Here is a 24,342-nt window from a genome sequence, read left to right on the forward strand (position 1 = left end):
GGAGGCAGGAATGTACAGTGGAGAAAGGACAGCCTCTTCAATAAGTGGTGCTGGGAAAACTGGACAGGTACATGTAAAAGTATGAGATTAGATCACTCCCTAACACCATACACAAAAATAAGCTCAAAATGGATTAAAGACCTAAATGTAAGGCCAGAAACTATCAAACTCTTAGAGGAAAACATAGGCAGAACACTCTATGACATAAATCACAGCAAGATCCTTTTTGACCCACCTCCTAGAGAAATGGAAATAAAAACAAAAATAAACAAATGGGACCTAATGAAACTTCAAAGGAAACCATAAACAAGACCAAAAGACAACTCTCAGAATGGGAGAAAATATTTGCAAATGAAGCAACTGACAAAGGATTAATCGCCAAAATTTATAAGCAGCTCATGCAGCTCAATAACTAAAAAACAAATAACCCAATCCAAAAATGGGCAGAAGACCTAAATAGACATTTCTCCAAAGAAGATATACAGACTTCCAACAAACACATGAAAGAATGATCAACATCATTAATCATTAGAGAAATGCAAATTAAAACTACAATGAGATATCATCTCACACCAGTCAGAATGGCCATCATCAAAAAATCTAGAAACAATAAATGCTGGAGAGGGTGTGGAGAAAAGGGAACCCTCTTGCACTGTTGGTGGGAATGTAAATTGATAGAGCCACTGTGGAGAAGAGTATGGAGGTTCCTTAAAAAACTACAAATAGAACTACCATATGACCCAGCAATCCCACTACTGGGCATATACCCTGAGAAAACCGTAATTCAAAAAGAGTCATGTACCAAAATGTTCATTGCAGCTCTATTTACAATAGCCCGGAGATGGAAACAACCTAAGTGTCCATCAACAGATGAATGGATAAAGAAGATGTGGCACATATATACAATGGAATATTACTCAGCCATAAAAAGAAATGAAATTGAGCTATTTGTAATGAAGTGGATAGACCTAGAGTCTGTCATACAGAGTGAAGTAAGTCAGAAAGAGAAAGACAAATACCGTATGCTAACACATATATATGGAATTTAAGGGGAAAAAATGTCATGAAGAACCTAGAGGTAAGACAGGAATAAAGACACAGACCTTCTATAGAATGGACTTGAGGATATGGGGAGGGGGAAGGGTGAGCTGTGACAGGGCGCGAGAGAGGCATGGACATATACACTACTAAACGTAAGGTAGATAGCTAGTGGGAAGCAGCCACATAGCACAGGGAGATCAGCTCCGTGCTTTGTGACCGCCTGGAGGGGTGGGATAGGGAGGGTGGGAGGGAGGGAGGCGCAAGAGGGAAGAGATATGGGAACATATGTATATGTATAACTGATTCACTTTGTTATAAAGCAGAAACTAACACACCATTGTAAAGCAATTATACTCCAATCAAGATGTAAAAAAAAAAAAAAAAACACACTGCATGATTCCACTGACATAAGTTTCTAGAAAATGCAAATTAATCCACAAATACAAACAGCGTATCAGTTGTTTCTTAGGGGACAAGGAGTGGAGGAAGGAAGGACGTGTGGAAATCTTGGGGGTGATTGAATATTCTCATCTTGACTGAGGTGCTGGTTTCACATGTTTATATATTTGCTAAAAGAACAAATTATACACTTTAAATATGGGCAATTCATTGTATTTCAATTACTTCAATAAAGCTTCAAAAATATTTAGGCCCTGACATGTGGCTGTTTACTAATCTTGAGTCTATAATCATTTTCCTCATGGATTAATTCTCAGAATCCCTCTGTCCCATTTGTCCCTCCTTCCGAGAACCATTCTTATTTTCTTTCATCCCAGAAATGCATGTCTAATAGTTCCTTACTTTGTCTTCAAGGCAAAGTAGATATCCACAAGGCATATAAAATTTCTCATGCAATCCTCAGGGAAAGGATTAGAGAAAAGGAAAATCAGAGGTGTGGGGTCCCTAGCTAATCATACACTCTGTAAAATACAGGGAAGCAGCCAAACCACAGCACGAGGCCATGGGAAAAGCATGGAACACGGGGTCATGGCATGCATCCCTCCTTCCCATGGAGTAGAGACGTAGCAGGTTGTGTTTGCCAAAGATGCCCACATTATCTCCCACACATGTGGCCCTCTGTCAATGGATTTGACACCTTTTCCATTGAGAGGTGGGTCTATATTGTCTCCACTTGAATATGTGCAGGCTTGTGACAAGGGCTGAATTGACCCAATGTGACCTCTGAGGCCAATCATAAAAGATGATACAGCTTCTGCCTGGTTCCCGTGGGGCACTCGCTGTTAGAACCCAGGCTCTATGCTGTGAGGAATCTCAGACAGCCATGGGGAGAATTAATGTCTAGGTGTTCTGGCCACTGGCTCCATCTGAGATCCCAGCTGAAAGCAATGTCAGCTGTCAGTCACGTTAGCAAATGAGCTTTCAGATAATTCCAGTTCCGCAGCCATGGAATCTTCCCAACTGAAGTCCCAGATATTGTACAACAGAGACAAACTTTCCCCATAGGCTCTTTCCAAATACCAAATCAACAATATATTAGCTTAATAAAATGGTTGCCTTCTGTCTTCAAGTTTCAGGTAATTTGTCACAGTACATCAGTAACTAGAACAGGAGGCCAGGCCATCGTTTTTTTCATTAATTTCTATCTGTAGGAATCTGTCATTATTGCTGTTATTCTCAAAATTTCTGTGAAGATACTTTAATTGGGAGGAAAACTCAAAACAACATTCTCTACAGCATGTTTCTGAAGAGGTCATGACCATGAAATACATTGACAAGAGTGTGACTTCAATATAGTGACGCTATGGCAACGAATAACAAAAAACCAAACAGGATGCTTTCCATTAGAAATTCAAAACCACATATGCTTAAAATGAAGTAATTAATTAATTTAAATGAAGCTAATGTCTATTGACCCATAGGAACATTTCTTATCAGAGCCCTTATTTTATTAATTACCATAGAATTGGAAGCGGAGAAAACAAGCAAAAAAAAAAAAAAAAAAAAAAAACATCCTTAGTTTTGGTGAAGTATAACATTTTATAGAAAAGTTAACTTTATTTTGGTTGAAAATATTTTCTCTTTTATATTTCATTCCACCTTCAAAATAATAATACCTTCACCAGCAGAGGCACAGCTTGGTTGAAAGTACATGGATGTCGCTTTGGTTTTCCAGCTCAGTGAGAAAAATCACATATTCAGAAAGTGAAGCCACAATTCTCCAGCTTAGTTCAATATAAATTTATTAAGCACCTACTAGAAGACATCAGTGGGATGGCTCCATTTCCTCTGGCCAAGTTCACTTGTCCACAGACATCTTAATACAGTCAATTTTCTGATGGAAATAGGATATGAAAGGGAGGTCTGCTGAAATGAATGGAATGACACAGTTATTGGCAAATCCCAAGGCACATTCTCTGAGCTGGATGCCATCCACTCAGGACAAATGATGCAGTGTTTCAGAATGAACTGGCTCTCTCAGTTAAATAAACTTTGGGACTAACGGCTTCTCTTAGACTCCTAATTGTTTCCCTGCACTGATGGATCTGACCGGCTATTCTGGAATTACACAGATCCATTACTCCCCATACCTATCATGCCATAAGATGGATACTTTCATTTTCATTTATACAGCTTTCCTGAGCTAACAAAAAGAAGGGCATCACAGTTCCTAAAACTGTCTATGCCAAGAAGCATAAATGAATTTTTCAATATCATTTTTTCCTGCCAAAAAAATAACCATGTGCTAAAAAGAGCACTTATTTGAGAGCTGACATCTGGTTGAGTCATGTCATTGTCACCAACTAGCTCTACGAAGGTCCTTCTCTTCCTCATTTTTGTTGTGAATCCATGATTCTAATATAGTTAACAGTGCCACTTTGGCTCAATAAATGCGCTATTGCCTAAGGTTGAACCAATATTAGAAATATCAAGTTACAGTTGAGATTTTTGTTGTGAGAATCCAAGTCACAGGACTTTTAATTCCTGATCCAAGTAATAGAATGTCTGGGCCAAACAAATGTCCTTTTAGACTTTCCGGCTCCCAGAGAAGCTGCTTACCTTTGGCAAATCACAGGATGCTACATTAGAGAGAGAATTCAAAACCCAGAGCTAGTTTCGGCTTTACTGCTATGACTACTGACACCCTGGCTTTTTAGTTTCTGCGGTTCTTCATTGCTTGGTCACATTTCTTGGCCTTTATGATTTGGTTTGAAAGAATAGAAGAAGAAATAAGCTAACATTGACCAAATGAATAACCTCTGTTGAGTACCTAATCTGTTTCTGGAGAGAAAAGAAGTTATGGTAAGTTTTCAAAATAATTCTATGGGACAGAGATCATTTTCCCAATGTCATCCCAGTCATAACTGGTAGAACTGGGACCCGAACATAAGTCTCTCTGGCCACAGAATTCATTTTCCACCTTCAGTGCAAAATGACATTGGCAAAATACTGGAACAAATATTGACTTCAATGTCATTTCCTCTCTTCAAAATATCTCACCAACAAACTTATTTCTGGAGCCCTAAATTCCACGATGCATTGATCATATCAACTCACTGATATGATACACTGATGTTCATTAAAATAATAATTGCTATGGATAATATAGTAAGCATCTAATTATTCCCATTTTGCTTTATTTTTGTGTGCATTTTATCAAGGCTTTACCAATGTACCTTTCAATAAATATATATATTGAAAAAAAAATGTTTACTGGGAAAGGTCTGATAAAGGCTCCTTACCAAATGATAGGGCACATAGATGTTCCTGGACTGGAAGAACTCATGGTCTAGGGAGTGTTAACAGAAATATAAACCTCTGCTCTGCAGCTGTTCACAATCAAAGATCTATAATAGAAGAATACAGAAAGTGATTTAGGGAAGCGGAAGAGTCAAAGAAGTTTTCGACTAAATGATGACAGGTCATTGGAAGATTGGAATGGATGCTGTCAGTTTCCTCCAGAAGAGAAGAAATGTCAAAAAGAGAATGTATTAGTCAAGGTCCCAGTAGAAAAAGATACGGCTCTCTCAAACTGTGTATTTTGAAGAGGATATAACCAAGAGATGACTTACAAAGTACTGAGACAGGCTGGGACCCGGGACCCTGAGCTGCCGTGCTGCAGTGCTTGCACCTGCACACACCTCTCCTCAAACAACAATATACAAGGAAACTACAAGGGACTAAAATTAACTGTGTGCATGGCCAGTTGGGGCAAATTCCGGACGAAAGATACAAAAAGACCAAAAAACCCCTGCTGCCACTTTTGAAGAACCCGCAGCAAAAACAGGGTGTTGGGAACAAAAGCAGGGTACCTAGCATGCCCCCTGCACTCAACACCACCAGAGGGGTGGGCAAACCAACTAAGCTACCCTTCCAGCCTGACCCCTGGACCCACCCCTACCCTCACCCCATATAAGGAACAAGCTCGCCCCCCCTCAGGAAGCGAGCGAGCAAGGGAACCTTTTGCTTATTCTCACTCCCCGCTGCTGCAGCAGGGGCCCCAATAAAGCCCTGCCTGAATTTCTTGTCTGGCCTCTAGTCAATTTCCATTGATTGTGGAAGGCCAAGAACCCTGGTTGGTATCAGTATGGGCAGGTGTAGGGACTCACGGGGGCAACGTAGTGTCCCAGGACTAGTTACCACCCAAAGTGTGAAAGAGCGAAAGGAGAGAGTGACATTGAACACACAGACAGGGCCACCTGACAAGGGGTACGACCTTGGTCTAGAGACAGAGCCCACTGTTGGTAACTGCACTTAGAGGGAGACATGAAGATAAGTACCTCAGCCTCACTCCCCTCCTGCCCTCCAATCTCCTGTGGGTGCTCTCCATGGGCCAGACCCAACCAGAAGTCAGAGGTCAAAGGAACAGTTTATGTAGTTTGAACAATCTCACCTCCTAGGATAGAAAGGAGAGTAGAAAATGAATCTGGGTAGACAAAAAGAAAGTATTCAGGCAGGGAAGCAGGAACATAATTTGTCAACATCCTGCATAGGGAGGAAATAGGACAGAGTCTTAGGTAACAAAGCTTGACCCTAAACCCTGGTTGGACAACTGTTTAGAGCCACGTGTTGATTTAAAACACAGTGAGCAAAGATATGGCACTTTTGAATGTATGCTTGAAGCTGATAGTCTTATCTCATGGAAAAGACTTCATCTTTTTGAGGAAACAATGTAGTGGAAATAATGACCCCCTTGCATTTGGAGACAGAACAATAATATATTTTAAAGCCCTTTATCAAATGGAAGAAAGAACAATTCATCAGAAAGCTATGTTCCCACAATCTACATACACATAGATAGAATGAGTGCCAACCAAATTACCAGGGCTGAAAAGAATTTGTGTAATCATTACGCTTTTTGAAAGCTAAAAATACACTTTTCCCAGAAACAAAAATAATAATTGAGTAAAAACTTGAAGCAAAGGATCAGACTTAGGAGATTGTACCAGTTTCAGATGATGTCAGATTTAAAGGTTTTATGGTTTCAGGGAATTCACTAGAATCAATCAGTTTTATACACAGTCGGAACCTCTTACGTAATGTTTCACTTCTTGAAGAGTCTTCTCGTTTGTTATTTTTAAATGTTTTCCATATTATGTCCTTGTAGAAACTTTGATGATTTAAGAAACTACTAGAATTCTGAGTTTACAGAATTTGAGAAGTGTAATTCCAAGACAACAGACAGGCAGCGTCTCTCCGTATTTAGGGCCACACCTCCTAATCAATGACCAATACTATTCTGGGAGCTCAATTGCCTAGGAAGCTCGACTTAACATATTTCAGAAGATAGAGTCAGAAATTTGTTTTCTTTCATAGAAGCCTGATTGGTCAAGTTGCAACAAGCGTAGTCCCATGTCATCTCCAAGAAGATACATTAGACTATCCCCCCAACCCCAAACTCACCTGAATCAAGAGGTCCCCCTCCCAGTCAAGTGTGAGTCAGATAAGACTGTACAGGTGCTTCAAAAGCATGAAAATACCCAGAAGAGTTTAACCAGTGTCTTGGACTAGCTGGGCTCACTTTACTCAAAACAGGAAACAGCTTGATTTCTCTCCCTCACTCCCTTTAAGATGCTCTGGTGGCTCTCCCTTCGCCACCCTGAAATGGGAAGAACCTATCATTTTTTCTAGGTACCCTGGGTACTAATAAATAAATAAATATTAATAAATAGTCCATAACCAGGTAGTAAAATGTTCCATTTGTCATCCCACCTATAGCTTCTCCCCTTCCCCATAGCTCAGAGCTTAACCACATTCAAAGACCTCGAGTAGGAATTTTTTTTCTCCTGTCTCAGCATCACACCCCCTGCCACGCAGGAGCTGCTAGTGGTTCCTCAAGGGTTGGGGCTGGAGGAGTCAAAACCAGTTAAAGGGACCAAAGGTCTTTGTGGACTGGTGCTCGGGTGGCAGGTGTTGGTACCCTCCATGCGGAAGATGCTCAAGTGGTAGCTTTTCACCCACATGGCTGCAGGTGGCTGTGGGGCTGTGACTACCTCTTAGGTACCTATGAGCAAACCCTGCCCATGGAGGAGCCAGCACTGGTCTTTAGAATGTGTTCTTCTCAGCTAAAAATCCAAGACCGGAAAACTCACGTTTAACATTCGTTTATATCTTTAAAACTGCCTGTACACTGTGGGAAAAAAATCGAAGTCGTAAGGTGACAGGATCTAATGATAGCAGCCTTGCCCTCAGCATCAGAACAGCTGGATGCCTTCTATGGAATAATTACTGGCTGCATTAGCCTGACCAATTCAACTAACTTTTCTTGGCCTTCGTTGCTTCATCTATATTCTGTACTTGGTTAGATAAGGATATCTTAAAGTCTTTTTCCATATCTAGTATATTATTTTCCTATGAAACTGCTACTGCAAATATTACATAGTCCCAAAGTATTAGAAATGTTCCAACACATACAAGAGATTTCCACAAAGTATCTCTCTGGCATGTCAGAACCCATGTCCAGGCGAATGTAGGACATGAACCCATCAAGCCCCGGAATCTGGAATTCTTGTTGTTTTCTAAAACCTGTCTGCCTACCCCATTCTGCCCTGCCTTCACAAACATCACACACATCTTTGTATTTTCTTTGCATATGCTCTGCCATATTTACATGGATTTCTACCTGAAAACGTTTTTAAAAGTATTTTCAAAAACTATCCAAACCAAATTCAGAAAATAAAAATCTCTGAATTTTCAGGCTGTCAGAAAACATAAAACTTTGCAATGCTCAGACACAGGGTTTTCTGACCTGAAACTGTCAGTCCTTTTCCATCTGCCTTTATCCACTTCTACCTTTAACCAATTGTAATTCATTAATTATCAAAACAGGAGAAACTGACAAACATTCTTTTTAATTGCTAATTTGAAGAGCTTCATATAAGAAGCAAAGAACTCAAAAAAAGAAAAGGAAAACAGACACTCATTAATGGCATTAAGATAGTGCTGGGTAAAGAAAACTCTTGAGAGAAGATTCCCAGTGTTAGGACTTTTGATTAAATCAGACTCTAGGTCATGTGGCTAGCTAGGTGTGCACCATTCTGTTAAATCTCAGTACTCTTTTGTAATGAAATAGATACCCGAAAACATACTGGAGACATTACCTAGCCACATAAATTCAGGCTACATTATATATAAACAAATGTACCAAACTATTAATATTTTCAAAGGATCTATTGTGGACAATAGAAACCACTCCAAGCCACCAAATTAGGAGTCATGACTCATCTGTGTCACTTTGAGTAATTTATTTGAGCTCTCTAGGCTACAATTGCCACCTTTTTTCAATTTTCTCATCAATTTATCCAGTTTATCCAGTTGGTCCAGCACCAGTCCTTGTTGAAGTGCTTTGGCATGTCTGTCAAAATCTATTGGCCACATAAGTGCAGGGCTCTTTCTAGCCTATATTCTATTCCATCATCTGCATGATGCCATTATTATGTCTTTGTTGACTTAATTTTAAAGTCTTGAAATCAAGTAGTGTAGGTCCTTCAACTTTATTATTTTGCAAGATTGTTTTGACTATTCTAGATCCTTTGCATTTCCATATAAATTTAAAATCGACTTGTATATTTTGCCTCCCAAATGCTGCATTTTTAATGCGTGTCATCTATAGATGAAACTGGGGAGAATTGATGCTCAACAAATGATGAGTTTTCCAATCCATGAACAGCAATATTTCATAGTTTTCAGTAAAGCAATCTTGTACATCTTTTGTTAAATTTATCCCTAAGAATTTTAAGATGCATGCTATTGCAAATGATTTTTTAACTTTTGTTTTCCATGATTTGTTGCTATTTATAGAAATATATTTGATTTTTGTACACTGACCTTGTATCCTGAGAATCTGTTCATTCTAGTTGTTATTTTGCATCTTCCAGAGGGTTTTGACGTATGTAAATGCCATCTGCAAATAAAGGCAGTTTCATTTCTTCCTTTCTAATATTTATGCCTTTTATTTCTTTTTCTTACTTTATTGGACTATAATCTTCAATACAACATAGAATAGAAGTGGGGACAGCAGGCATCCCTGTCCTATTCCAGGTTTTAGAAGAAAGTATTCAAGTTTCCCTTTGAAGTTTTTGGTAGGTGCCCTTTTCCAGATTGAGAACATTTCCTTCTATTTCTACTTTGCTGAAAGTTTTTAAATTATATATCGGTTTTGAATTTTTCAAATGCCTTTTCTAGATCTGTTTGAAATCATCATGTGATTTTTTTCTTTATCCTGTTCATTTCTGGTTGTTATGCATATTGGTTTTCTAGGGCTGCCATAACGAAGTGCCATAGACTGGTGGCTCAAGCAACAGAAATGTATCTCCTCACAGTTCTGGAGACCCGAAGGCCCAGATCAAGGTGCCAGTAGGTGTGGTTTCCTCTGAGGGCCATGAGGGAAGGATCTGCTCCAGGCCTCTCTCCTTGGTTTGTAGATGGTCACCTTCTCCCTGTGTCATGACAAGGTCTTCCCTCTGTGTCTGTGTCTGAATTTTATCTTCTTACCAGGACCCCAGTCATACTGGATTAGGGCCTCCCTTAATGGCCTCAGTGTAACTTAATCATCTCTTCAAAGACCCGACCTCCAAATAGAGTCACATTCTGAGGTGTTAGGACTATAACATATGAATTTGGAAGGGAGACACAACTCAGCCCCTAGACACGATGCATCTTCCTTCTGTATGTTGCTGAGTTCCATTTGCTAACATTTTGTTAAGGATTTTTGTATTTGTATTCATAAGAAATATTGATCTAGAACTTTAATTTCCTGATGTCCTCATTAGATGATCAGTCTCCTTTCAACTCTAACAGTCAATGATAGTACAGCACTGAGAAGAACAGTGCTATGGAATGCTTGCTTTCTATAAGCTAAGTGCCAAGAGATGTTTCATATGCAAAATGGCATGACTGGGTCAGCTGCACTACTGCACATGGAACTGTCATGTTTTGCTCAGTAAACTGTCATTAATAACGACCGTGTGGCAGATCTGAGGTTCAAAAGCAAATAAGACAGATCCTTCGTCCTCAACGTGTTCACAAGCAAACATAGAGAAAACTGCAGACTCAAGACAGCATCCAATCAAAATCGTGAAGTAGAACACACAATGGAGAACCAGTTCAGACTCCAGAAATGTGAGGATAAAGATACTAATATGATTCTCACTAAGAAAACAGAAACAGAGGAGAAATCCCTAGACTCCAAAAGTAAAACCCAAATGAATGGGGCAGACACAACGATGACACACACGTAGAAACTTTGCAGCCTTGCATGTCCATGATTACACACCTCACGTCCAAGCATTTCCCCATCTCAATGTCTCCCCACCTCCACATCCAAATTCATCCATTCTCCAGGCTATCCCTCCTTCTCTACAAAGACTCCCCCTACATTCCCCAAGAAGTAATTCTCACACTTCTCACTCCCTACCTTTTATCATGTGCATGTGGTCTCACTGCGACTAGAAATACTAAATTCTCTGAAGGGAAAAGTAATGTCTGTCCAGTTTATCTGTGTGTGTCTCTCAGAATCTAGGACACAGTGGAAGCATAACAAATTTTAGTAAAGGTAAATTTCTCACCTCCTTACCTGCAGTGTATATACATATCTGTCCTGCACCTGGGCACGATTCACCCACTCCTATGTTCTGTCAAGTCACTACAAGTGACAGTTTTCATGTCACTACAAGCCCCATAGTCTCAGTATGAGACAACCTAAACTTGACAGCAAAAATATATGAATCACTTCTCTTCAAATTTCAAAATCTCCTTTTGACTAGACTACAGAGCCTACTTCAAAGACATTTAACTAAATTGCCAGTTGTGGCAAAAACACATTTGCAAAACTACATTTTTCATAATTTTTAATCTACCCTAATGTTTGCTTGTGATATCTATCTATCTATATGCCCATATTTTATTACGGTCATAAGCACCTACTTTTTTTTTTTTTTTTTTTTTCTGCGGTCCGTGGGCCCTTCACTGTTGTGTCCTCTCCCTTTGCGGAGCACAGGCTCCGGACTCGCAGGCTCAGCGGCCATGGCTCACGGGCCCAGACGCTCCGCGGCATGTGGGATCTTCCTAGACCGGGGCACGAACCCGTGTCCCCTGCATCGGCAGGCGGACTCTCAACCACTGCGCCACCAGGGAAGCCCAGCACCTACTTTTTGATTTATGACCTTCCTGTACTAGAAAATCAAATTGGCGGGCGTTAACAGTGCTTCCAAGTCCCGTACAGTCCTGAAACTCGGTAAGGCAGCAGGACGACTGGTAACGCAAACCATCCTCCAGGAAATAGCTGCTTAATGCATGGCATCTGCCTGCCAAGTGTGAAATGGCGGGAATGGGTTACGGGGAATGGAAATAGATTCTCAAATCTCAACATGCCATCCTATGGGATGAGCACCTGGCTTATTATGTCTTCTTTTAAATGTGATTACTTGGAGAACACAGCTGAAGGAAACTCAAAGTAATTCCGTTTTGAGATGCAGTCTTAGCCAGGGAACTTGATTTGGTATCAAGAGCCATTATCCAGAGACTGGGCTCCCAAATGATCTTTCTCTGTTCACTAGATTATGATGTTTTAAGTAACTGGCTTAGTATGCCACAGTGTGTGTCTTGCCTGCCCTAGACTCCTGTGGTCTGGAAGGGTGACCGCATCTTCCAAATGTCTGTCATCTCTAGCCAGGAAGATTCGGGGCTACGGTGGCCTGATCTGTATAAACAGCTGTAGTAATAGTTACAGAACATCTGGTTCTCTTATCGGCCTCCCCATTAACTAGCTATCTCATCTTGGGACAAACAGTTAAAACTCTCTATTAAACTGGTTTCCAATTTAGAGGAATTCCTGTACTATAAACACCTTCTAGAGAGGTGTAGAGGTATGTACAGTGTACCATTCCTGCTGGATATGTTTGAACAGAGATGTTTTTTCATGAAATTTTGCTTGAGATGATAACAATTCCTTAGCATACTGGTTTGGGAAACACTAACCTAGCCAGATGCCACAAACAATAGGCCTGACTCATCGGTTACATGTATAAGACATACTGTTAGTATTTGCTAAGCAAGATTGGGTCATGAAGGGCCCAGGCATCACAACTTCAAGGGCCAGGCTACTGATTCTTTGGTTTGAAGAGTAAATGGGGGAGTCCGTGAATGTCAACAGAAACAGGGGTTACCATGAGTAAGAGCAAACAGATGAAAGAATAGGATTGTTTTAAATCCCATTTTCATGGCCATTGATGTAGACGGCAATAAAAGAGAAGAAAGGCCCTGCCAGGATTGAGAGAAGCAAAATTTTTCTGTCCTCCTTGGGCAAGCTCCATGGAGGACAAAGCCCAAGGCTTGACTTCTTTGGAGAGGAAGAAAGACATGGTGGATGAAACAAGGGCTCCAGGCTCAGACAGAGCTGGGTGGAGGTGGGCTTTGCCACATGGTCCAGCTGCATGGCAGCAGAGTGCTTGTGTGTGGGGCAAGCCTCGAGGGGAAGGTGTCACCTAAAAAGCAAGGCCTATAGGATTTGTACACGCACGGCAGGAGGAGAGAGCTGAAGGAGGAGAGGTTGTCAGATCATGAGGGGGCCCATGAAGACGGCTTCATCCAAAAGGCAGTAGGTTTCCTCAGAGAGAAATGATATAAGTAGGACGTGATTAGGGAAAGAAAGAACTAGCTTCTCCATGTGAACCATTAGATGCGGGGAAAAAGGAGCCACAAGTCCAGAACAGTGTCCAGTTTTCTGGATTAGGCAATTGGGTGAATGAAGCAAAGATCAGAAGCAAAAAAAAAAAAAAAAAAAAATTAGTCCAAGAGGCAAAGTTGTAATCAAAGTCCAACATGGCTCTCAGATTCCAAAGTGACAGCTGCTCATGGCAGTGGCAGCGGAAAGGATGACAAAGAAGCAAACCCGGCTTTTGCATCCTCACGAACACATCAGCAGCTTATCAATGACTTTAAACAAGAAGAAAAATGCTCACCACAGCGCTGTATTGAGCGTCATTCAAATTAAATAATTTGGATAATGGGGTGAGGTTGGAATCCTTCTAAAGGACTCCAGGCCAGGGCCGGCACCTAGAAAATATTTGAGGCGTTATGGGATATTTTAGAAGGCAGCTGTCTGCTTTGCCTTCCTCACACAAGAAATTCAGTGAGCCTGGAAAAGTTCAGCTTCACCAGCCAGAGTGTTTCAAGGCCCACAAGGTGGAAGTCACTGAAGGTAAAAGAAAATTTCAGGCACTGATGGTTAGGTTTCATAATAAATTGTCCAGCAAAGGACACTGAGACCTTCAAAATAGCACATGGTAGAGGAAATGGCAATGACTACAATTTCTGCAGGGTGTTGTTGGTTCTAATAATAGAGTTTCTTTAATAAAAAAAGAGTTTGTTTAATTTTTTTTAAGTGCCTGTTTAAACAGTGTTGAGCTTAAGAGCTTAGAAGGTCCTTGCCCCTCCTATGCAGAAATCCTGGGTTGTGTGTTTCAGGGAGGGAGCCCCACCCATGGAATGTTAGAAAGAAGTAAAGCTGACTCACTTTCTACCACTTTGCCTGACTGTTTGGGGACAAAATGGAATCAGGCTAGATACACGTGTTGTAGCCTTATTCAAACTCCCTAAACAGTTTCTCAAATGTATATTCTTTCTTTTCCTTTGCCCATAATTCTACTGTATGCTTTGTCTTGCAACGTCCTTGAGCTTCTGTTATGTTTCTTATTTCTCTCACTCGGGGACCTAAGGTGCCACCAGGATTTTTTAAACATGGGCTCCTTATATCACCGTCCCTTTTATCATCATCAAGCCGCCTGGGGCACCACCCCTGCGCGGGTTCTGTGCGCTCTCCTCCTCTCTACAGCCGCCAATCAAATGGCCTCCAGCTACAGTCACATCAAATCATCCAAGTTAACAGAACGAAGACGAGTCAGTCCGCGGTCGGAACATCTTCAGTGGAGACGCATGGCTGTATTTACTAGGTATTTACTAGGCATCACGTCGCATTGAAGGAAACATTCCTTCTGTATCATGTTTAGCAAAGTTATGCGAAAATGTACTTATATATTACATTGCTTTTTGGAAGACTAAGTGTGACAGTCTAATTGAAATACAGTATTTAATAGCAATAATATTTAGAGCTTCGTACGGGAACTTTTATCCAATGATGTTAGAGATTTCTCTCCCTCATCACCCACCGCCATGGGAGTTATCTCTAAGGCATCTGATAATCAGACTCACACACACACACAATTCTAACTGCAGGACATGAGGACATAGAGTTATTTCTAATACCTCAGCAGTAAACCTCAATGAAACAATCAACCCTTTAATAATTCTTGTTCGGGCTTCCCTGGTGGCGCAGCGGTTGAGAGTCCGCCTACCAATGCAGGGGACACAGGTTCGTGCCCCGGTCCGGGAGGATCCCACATGCCATGGAGCGTCTGGGCCTGTGAGCCATGGCCGCTGAGCCTGCGCGTCCGGAGCCTGTGCTCCACAACGGGAGAGGCCACAGCAGTGAGAGGCCCGCGTACCGCAAAAAAATAAAAAATAAAAATAAATAAAATAATTCTTGTTCCCTGAAAAACATGAAGCTGGCAATAAATCTATAAGGCCAGATCTACATTAGCAAAATGAAGCAGAGAATTAAAGCAATTATCTAAATAATTTATCATGAGCCTGGGGTAGGTAGTTGGATTACTTAAATGACTATTTCAGGGGGAAAATGCATTTTGGGTTTAAAAGAAAAGATTTTTGAAGACTCTCTCTTGGCTCATTGCACATAGAACAGGAAAATCATTATAATGATGAAGTCTATGTGTACATGGAAGGTATCCCTGCTACAGCTTTGCTTTGAAAATGTTCAAAAATGTTACTGTGGTTTAGAATTTTTGGCATTTGGCTAAAAAAATAAATAAAAACCTAGGAAGACCAAACAATGATTCACTCACTTGGGATTAATTTCTCTCCTCCATTCTTTCCTGGGTCCCACAACGTAAAGGCTCCAAGAACCTTCCAGGTGTAATTTCCTTCCCTGCACTTATCTCTAGGTGAGTCCAAGGTCAACACCTACCTCAACGGCAGAAGACAGAGGCAAATTTGAAAGTTTCTCATGATGAGATATTTCTTCACTTCCTTCAGTGCTCAGCCTGTCTCAGGAGGAAGGTTTCTGTTGCTCTGACTTGGTCTCACTCTGTTCCTACATTCCTGCCACACAAGAGCCTTGGGTCACACCCTCTGAACGGGCCAGGAGGATGCAGGGCAGGGTACCAGGCTCTCCTTCCAAGCAGGGGGATTTTAGATCCTTGCAACTAAAAGTGTAGCTCATAGACTACCAGCAGCGGCAGCAACACCTGGGAGCTTCTTAGGAATGCAGAGTCTCAGGCCCTGCCCAGACCTGCTTATTCAGAATCTGAACCAGCTCCCCAGGAAATCATCATTTGTGAAGCACTGACCACGAGGGCACTGTGGGACTAAGAGAGGAAGGGGGAAATGTTGAGCAAACTGGCCAAGGTGGAAGAAAAAGGAGAGAAGGATCACAGAGGGCTGCAAGAGTCCAGAGATCTGAGAAAAAGCAAAAGGACGGTGAACAAAGTGGGCTGTTGCATCATGAGCGCAGGGCCTGCTGTCTGTTGCTCCCAGCTGAGTGTCAGTGCCTCAGGGTCACAGGGGTTAATTATGGCCACAAAGCGCTCAGAGGCCCGGCTGTGAATCATCCCTGTAAACGGTGTCCTTCCCTGGAGTCAGGTGATGTATATAGAAGACGTCCAGTCCCTCAGTCGTCATTAGGAGCTGGGGGAGGTAGGCTGAGAGCAAACCGGGTATAGATGAGAACGCCCATTTTAACATCTTTCCTCACCTGAGCTGAGCGTGATGCAAACACGCTGTTTCCACAGTACACATTGTGTTAGCTTCTATTTGAACATATTATTGCTGCCATTGATTTGATTATTTTATTGACTGATTTTGCAGAGCTTGCATCCTGAGGCCTTTTTTTTTTCCTAAGGAGAAAGCTCATTTCAGGATGAATGGACAGATTCCACATGTGGCTGAAACCAATTTCCTCTTGATTTGTCCTCAGAAAAGATGGAAAGCAGCTGGCTGGCTTCTTCCACGTGTCCTTAAAGAGCACAACTGAGTCCTAAGAATGACCTAATCTCTGAAACCCAGCAGGACCCTGTGGGGCTCCTGGGCATGGAAGCCTTTCTGTGTCCCCCATTTCTTGTTTGTAGGGAATAGGCTTCAGCCTCCATGACCTTCCCTGAGTTCCAGAGGACAGGTTCAAACAGCTGCTAATCAGGGAAGGGAGGGGAATGCAGAGACAAGGGAGGAGCCGCCAAGAAGCAGTAGCGCAGCCTTGGGGCAGGATCCTGGTTCTACCTCAAGGGGGATACATGACAATATCTTTGAGCTCTTCTACAGAACTAAAACCCCCAACAAATGGACGATGTTGACTACCTGATGAAGCATTCTTCATTCCAGAGAGAAGGGCACAGTTTGATAACCTGGAGAACCACAGAAGCTCCTCAGAAGACCACCAGATGAAAGGCCAGATTGAAGGAGTGCAGGCCCTGCACACACCCTGGTACTTCTCAGCAACCGCACCCTTGAACCACTGTTATAAAACTCCTCACCAAATCCCTCCGGGTTGGGACACACAGTTTTGAGGGCATTAGGTCCCTGTGTCCCCCTTTGCCTGGCAAAGCAATAAAGCTCTTCTTTTCTACTTCACTCAAAACTCGGTCTCCAGGACTCCATTTGGCACTGGTGCACAGGGGCCGAGTGTCAGCATCATTTCCAGGCTGAAGAACCCCAGGCCCAATCCCCTTTGTCAGCAGTATCAATAAGACCATTACTGCTGCCAGCCATGTGCGCAGTACGATGCTGTTGTCTCTTAATTTCATAATAGACCCAAGTTCCCACTGGGTTCTAATCTCAGCTTCAAAAACTCCACCATTTAACTTCTCTTTTCCTGACCAGACTACCTGCCCTGGCTGCACACCAGGGTTGTTTTTAACATCACATGAGAACATCCAGTGGGAGGGAGCAGTTCACCAGGTAAAGGCTCACTGCTCCCCTGGAGCTTCTGTTTTCACCTGGAACTTCTTCCACAGAGATTCCCAAGTGGGACACGGAGGAAGCCTGTTACCTGCGCTGACTGCCACAGGCCCCGCTGAGCTGCCACCATCAGTAGTCACGTCTCTGTGCAAATAAGCCAGCCCTCCCATCAGACAATGGGGCTCTGGCTTTCCCTCCCAAAACGAGTTACACTCTCTTGCTCGTTATTAAACTCGTCCAACTTTATATTTAATTCCAACGCTGTCCTTCACACTATTAGCCACACTCGCCCCATTTGCAGCCATCAGTGGGTCCTCCCCAGAGCCCCACTGGGTCACAATCACCCAAACACTATCAGTTACTTCCTTCACCCAGCAACGGCGAGGGAGTTTAATTTATTTCAACATCGAATGTCTTGGCGAAGTCTGACTGCACTTTAACATATGCAATCAATACTTCAAATGCTCTAGGATGACATGCGGGATTCCAGATACCCAATCTAGTGACGTAAGACTCAGATTCAACATAATGTTCATTCAATAGCGTCTCCCTCTCCATTGAGCCCTGGCCAGGGATTTCAGATTCTCAGTCCTTACGATAGGCTTATGAGATAAACAGCATGATCCCAATCCTACAGTGAAGGAGACGGAGGCTCAGAGATCCTAAATGCCTTCTCCAGAGTCATGCTGCTACTTGGAAAAACTGAAGTTCAAGTCCAGGACTCCCAGTTCCCAGTCCAGATGGCTGCTCACCATGCCACAGTTACCATCAAGAGCCATGTGGAAGAAACATTTACGGCGCTCTTCATGGAAAGCCTTCCCTTTATTACATCTGGGAGCTTTGTAAAAGTGTCTTGAGATGCTTAAAGAGGAATGTCACTTGCTTGATTTAGCTGAATATCTATTTTCCTGTCACTACTTACTTCATAAGGGTGCAAAACACATGAAGTACTGCAATGCTTTACAGTGCTCATCGAAAATGACTCAGTGTTATTTCATATTTGGCAGGGATGAGTACGTTTTGTCAGCCTGAAAGAATTTTTGGCCAACAGGTTTTCTTTGGCTCCACAGTTGTTAACTATTAGAGATGTCTGCAAAAACATTCGCGTTGGGCTGATTGAAATATTTAACTAACAGCCAGGGTCAACTGAAACTGAGAATCTCTGGTTCTATAAGGAAATGCCACTGGCATCCAAAAGCAAAGGAGGATTTCATTGTCTCCCACCATTCAGGACATAGGTTTGGGGATGCAAATTAAACCTTTCTGTTCTAAGACGAGCTATGTGGACGATACGGTTCTGCAGGTTTAGACTCTCCATCCTGTTGAACTGAGTTGTCATTTATGAGAGGAAGCCCAATGAGTTGTATTAGTTAGAAATTTCATTCAATTACTGGCAACAAAGACCAGAAAGACAGTGACTGCTTTGTTCATTTTCGTAAAGAAATCTAGAGGTAGGCACTTTAGGGCTTGTGTGACAGTTCTATCGTGGCATCAACAGCCCAGGATCCTTCTATCTTTCTACCGACCATTGCATTGGCTTCCACTGTGAATACGGTTTCTTGGTCCTTGCCGGCTGCTGGGGCTCCAGCTAGTATTTCCACATTCCAAGGAAGCAGGAGGAAGGAAGATGGGCAAAAGAAGACCTAAGAGCTGTCTGTTGCCTCCTTAAGAAGCCTTCTCAGACCTCCTACACAAAGTTTCCTAGCTTCAAGAGAAGCCAAGCTTCTATCTTTTCATTCCCAGCCAATAAAAACTGGGCTTTCTTACTAAAGAAAAAAGAGTGAATGGACATCGAATAGTTGACTAAGAGTCTCTGTCAGTTACGAAGAGATACAAGACTCCCTGTCCATCTGGAACATTCTTTGGGTGGATTCCAACCATGGATTCATAAGCTTTTAGAAAGACCTAGTCCAACACCTGCATTTTAAAGTTGAAAAATGGAGGGCCAGAAAAGCCACTGGACCTGGCAAGGACAGCAAAGGCAGTGAGCATTAGAGCTTGGACTAGAAACGGGGGCCTGAGGTCAGGGTCTGAGAACAGGGTGTCAGCAAGTCAGGTACTCAGTGAGGGCTCTCTTCCCAGTTTCCTCCTTTATGGTCATTCCTTGGTGTGTGTGCATGCAGACAGAGAAATCTTCCTCTTTTTATAAAGGCATGAATCCCATCTTAGGGCCTCCACCCTCATGACCTAATTTAACCCTAATCACCTCCCAAAGGTCCCACCTCCAAATTCCATCACATTGGGGATTAGGGTTTCAACATATGAATTGGGGGAAGGGGGAGTGGACACAAATATTCAGTCCTTAGCACCCACCTAACCGCTAACTGCCCCAAGCCCCTACCTCAGGGGGCCGGCAGACTGGTGTGGAGGGACACACCAGAAGCTACACCCCCTGCAGGAACCCTGGCTCAGAAGAGAAGGGGCGGGGTTGAGCATGCCCTGCACCTTCTCCCAGGAAGAGGAATCCTTCCAACGCCCCGGCAGGGCACAAGAGGAAAGCAAGGAAAGACCAGACGTGGTTCTCTAACGGGTTCCTCCAAATGGAACTTCCTCCACATGAGACCAGAGAAGAAGAGTGCCCCTCCACACCTATGTTTATTTATACCCTTCATGCTTCCTTCATAATATTCTACATAGCTAGACTGCTGTGCGCCCTCCCTGACTTATTATGAGACTTACTATGTGGTTGGCCATGAAAGGGTCTGGAAAGTAAGGCACCAAAAGGTTAGGAGACTTGCTCCAAGTCACACGGCAAGTTGGGGACCAGCTGAAAGTGCCCCACTTCCTGGGAGTTTTCTACACTTGGCTGCCTGTCTGACAAACCAGCTGTACACTAAGCAGCTGGGGGGCAGCTGGAGCACTGCAGTAGCTCCCGAGGCTTTTGCTGGATTTATATGGCTGCCCCTCGCAGTGAGCAGAAGCCTCTGAGGGTACAGGATACTCAGGCTTCATGACAATGGCTGATGGGCGGAGAATTAACTCAGCTTGTCAAGAAACATTTTCACGCACCTTCTGGGTGCCAGGCTATGAGTGGGATAAAGTGGTTAAATTAAAAAAAAAAAAAAAAAGTAGCTGAAAGCTGTCTGAGCCTAGTGGGGAAGACAGAGAAGAAGACAGACTTTACAGTGACAAGTACGATGACAGACGAGTGCTAAGTGGGGGGGGGGGGGGGGGGGGCAGGGGCGGGGTGGACAGGATTTGAGAGCAGAAAGCAAGCAGGGGTGGGAGACCATGTCTCCCTCTGATCGTTGCAAGTCACTTCGAACGGCTGGATCACACGATGTAAGGGAAGAACGAAAGGGAAAGAAATTTCCTAGGGACACACGCAGGTTGATGTTCCAGCTACTCCGGCAAACTGTGAAGGGCCCATCAAAGTGCGAGGTCATCACAGGGGCATCTGTCACTTGAATAAGAATAAACCTAGAAGACACTCACTTGCAAATTATTCATTTGAACCTCCTTTCAACTGTTCCAACCCCTGTGGTGAAGTATTACCGCTGACATCAACACAGAGCCATCACTATGCTTGATTCCCTACCAGTTTCCTTTTATGCGGAACCAGATATGCACTTAGCAACGTAGCTTATGTGTTTCCTTAGATGGACTCTTCTATTTATGCTCAGCATTTTCACTTAAACTTTGTTTGTAGCTCTGGCTCCTTTCTGAAGGAGGCCGGCTGTACGTTGGAAGCGACTTCAGATCGACTTGGCACGTTGGAGAACAGATGACGGAACAGGTTGAATGGGAATCACTGAGGCTTCATTCTTAGTCTCCACTTCAGGTTTCACGTCCTCAGAATGACTTTCTACATGTAGATTTTCAAAACCTCTAAGCCACTAATCCTGCCTCACCTCCGTGGCAGCCCCTGAGATCACTCACAGACCCCTGTCCCCCTGGGAGACACGGAGAAAACCGCCGGTCTGATCAGGGTAGAGATTGGCGGGCAGGGGCCCTCTACATAACGATCCTCGCGGGGCCTCACCCCTCACCCGGGCTGTGGGTATGCAGACGATTGCAGACCACCTCAGCACCCTTCCAAACCCCCCCGCCCCTCCCCGTTCCCTCGTAAGAGCTCCAGCTCTGACCTCCAGCCATGCCGTGGACAAGCCAGTTCCAGTCCCGTGGGAACAGATGAAACTACAGGATCCCACTCACCTGAGATTCCCAAGCTCCAGTCAAAGGCACACTTCCTTTAAAAATAGCAAATGCAAAACAAGTCCTGTAATTAACTGTTCCCTGTGTCATGTGGCTTCCAGGCCTGCTCACTACCTTGAGAAGTTTCTCCTGGATAGATTCCAGTTTGCCAGAGTCTAAGGAAAAAAAAAATTTAAGAATACAATTAAATTCTCCAGAACGGAAGGGCAGAATTATAAAGGATTTTTTTTTTTTTTTGGGTGGGAGACAAAAATATTAGTGATGGCTTACAATGTCTGGGCATTTCACATATGTTACATCTTCTAATCTTTAGGTAACAGGTATGACAAAGCTAGATCACCAGTAAGACAGAAAGTCTTTCTCTGGCAGCAAAACCAACAAACAGCAACAAAACAGGAAAACAAGATTCAGGCCTGTGGGTCTTCTTGGATTCTTCAGGGATCAAGCGCCTTCTCGCTCACAATCCCATGATCCTTAAGGGGTTGCCCTTGCCCTCATGGTCCAAGGACGTATTTCCTTCCAGATGGAAGGAGAGAAGGAAAGAAGAGAGAAGGGCGAAGAGCAGGTGCCGCGTCTCTCTTCGGGAAGGTCTGTGGACACCAGCACCCAGCTCTCCTCTTGGGTCCTGTTGGTCAGGACTTTGTCACACGGCCATATCTAAGTGCAAAGAGCCCAGGAAACTTATTCTTTTTTTGATGGCCATTGGCTCACCCAAAATCTATTCTACTCTGAAGGAAGAGGAAATAGATACTTGGGGACGATCAGCAGTGCCTACTACACCTTCCAACAGCTCCGTGAACAGGTGTTAGTAAACTCACGGAACACATGGGGAAACTGGGGGTCACAATGTTTAAATAACTTGCCTGCGGTCATACATCTAGAATGTGCTATAGCCACTACCTAAATTAGACATTTTTATACCAAGCCTGTTTTATTTCCCTTGTATGCTGCCATAATAAGTGTGGAATGACATTTATATAGAAAATTGTCCAATTTTCCTGCAGTGGTATCACAGCATTGGTTTCCGGGATGCTCTGGTGAACTAAAGCAAGTTGCCTTTCTCTTCTATTTCATTTGCCACTGCTACCAGCCTAGTGTAACCACATTGCCTGACTATTGCCACTGCCTACTAATCAGATTCTCTTCCCTTCTCTCCTCTTCTCCCCCTCTGATTTATTCTCCACACGGCAGAAAGGTGGGCTTTTAAAATCTCAACTTTAATCATTGCATTTCGCTGCTTAAAAACCTTTAACTTCTCATTGCTCTTTGGATAAAGACCAACACTGTCGGTGAGGTTCCCAGGCCTTGTGCGCTCTCTCCCTGCCTACCTCCCCAGCTGCCTCACTCATGACTCTCCTCCTTCCCTCTCCGGGCTACTCTGGACTTCTGTGGACACTCCATCGGTCCTCCTATCTTGGGGCCTTACCCATGCCATTCCCTCTGTCCTCAGTCTCTTCCCCCTATATCTTTGTCAAGTCCAAAAAAAGAAATTCTTCATGATTTTGTTAGGATCTATTAAACTTGTAATTAATTATGGAAGAATTAACGTATTTATGATGTTTAATCTTCTCATTCGGGAATGGGCCTCTCCATTTATTCATACTTTTATATCACTTAGCAGAGTTCTATCATTTTCTTCTTACAGGTCCATTCATTTCTCATAGAATTATTCTTCAGTTTTGTTCTGCCTTGTGACTGGAGTCTTTCTTCCCATGCAGAAGGGGGAGATGTCCAGTTTCCTAATTTTAGAGAATCTGTGTTTCTAAAGCAGAGACTAAGCAGGGGAGGAGGAAAGAGCAGGTCTTTCTACCTACATGTAGGCAGTTATTTATAGATTACTGATGGTCATCTTCTTCAGCCTCGAATTTAGTAAAATTAGTGCTTGATCCTGGCACTAAGGTGGTAGGCAGTCCCAATTTCAGTCTTCTTCTTTCCTGGGTGTTCCCAGGTTCTCTAGTAAGAATTTGCAAGAGTCAACGGGGGAACTCACCGAATGTCACTGGGTAGAAAATTTGCTGTTCATTCTGAGCACAGAGTTTTCAAACAGGTCTCAGCCGTCTGAGAGCACTTTCATTCCTATGTGTATTTTGCCTTATTATCCACAGTGATATCTGGACTGATTTTGCCAAACGTTTTCCTAAAACTAAGAAACATTAGATCTATGTTACTCCCCCAATCTCCCACGTCAGTAAAAAATGCTTTCATAAAAGATGAGGTCAGTTTGGCGTGACTTGTTGCTGGTGATTCCATGTCTTCTAGCAGTCAACACATTCCTTTCAAAGTGTTCATAAGACATCTGCTTTAAATTCATTCTATAATTTGACCAAACGTTGACCAAAGTTAATAGTCTGTAGTTTCTGGGGTCCACCCCTTTTCATAACTTGTGACACTTACTTGTCATTAACTTTCTGATTCTTCACTTGTTGTACACGATTTTTTAAAGATTACCAGTGGTGACTCCCTGATTACATATTTGAATTCTTCCAGCACTCTGGGAGGAAACTTGGCTATACCTGAAAACATGAGCTTATGACATGAATTAAGGCTCGCTCTCCATTTCCAGTCATTTGGGGCTGCGATTCCTTTATTATATAGATTGTTCTACTCTGCTAGAATTCTCTGGGACTCTCCAGAGAACCAGCAGCTGTGGGGATGTTCTCG

General features: G+C 43.0%; 1 long non-coding RNA gene across 2 annotated transcripts in view; it reads right to left on the bottom strand.

Annotated features, from left to right (window-relative positions):
* Window positions 1–23,811, bottom strand: part of LOC137204863 (uncharacterized) — an 85,370-nt gene extending 61,559 nt beyond the window's left edge. The window contains exons 1-3 of one of the 2 annotated variants that reach the window (XR_010933901.1): window positions 23,672–23,811; window positions 21,682–21,836; window positions 5,781–5,896 (exon numbers count right to left, since the gene is read on the bottom strand). This is a non-coding gene — a long non-coding RNA (uncharacterized lncRNA). Of the gene's footprint in view, window positions 1–5,780; window positions 5,897–21,681; window positions 21,837–23,671 lie in introns of those variants that run through there. The other variant, XR_010933899.1, reaches the window with a different exon arrangement.
* Window positions 23,812–24,342: the final 531 nt, after the last annotated feature.

The sequence above is a fragment of the Pseudorca crassidens genome, chromosome 1 (assembly GCF_039906515.1).
Source record: "Pseudorca crassidens isolate mPseCra1 chromosome 1, mPseCra1.hap1, whole genome shotgun sequence".
Classification (NCBI taxonomy): domain Eukaryota; kingdom Metazoa; phylum Chordata; class Mammalia; order Artiodactyla; family Delphinidae; genus Pseudorca; species Pseudorca crassidens.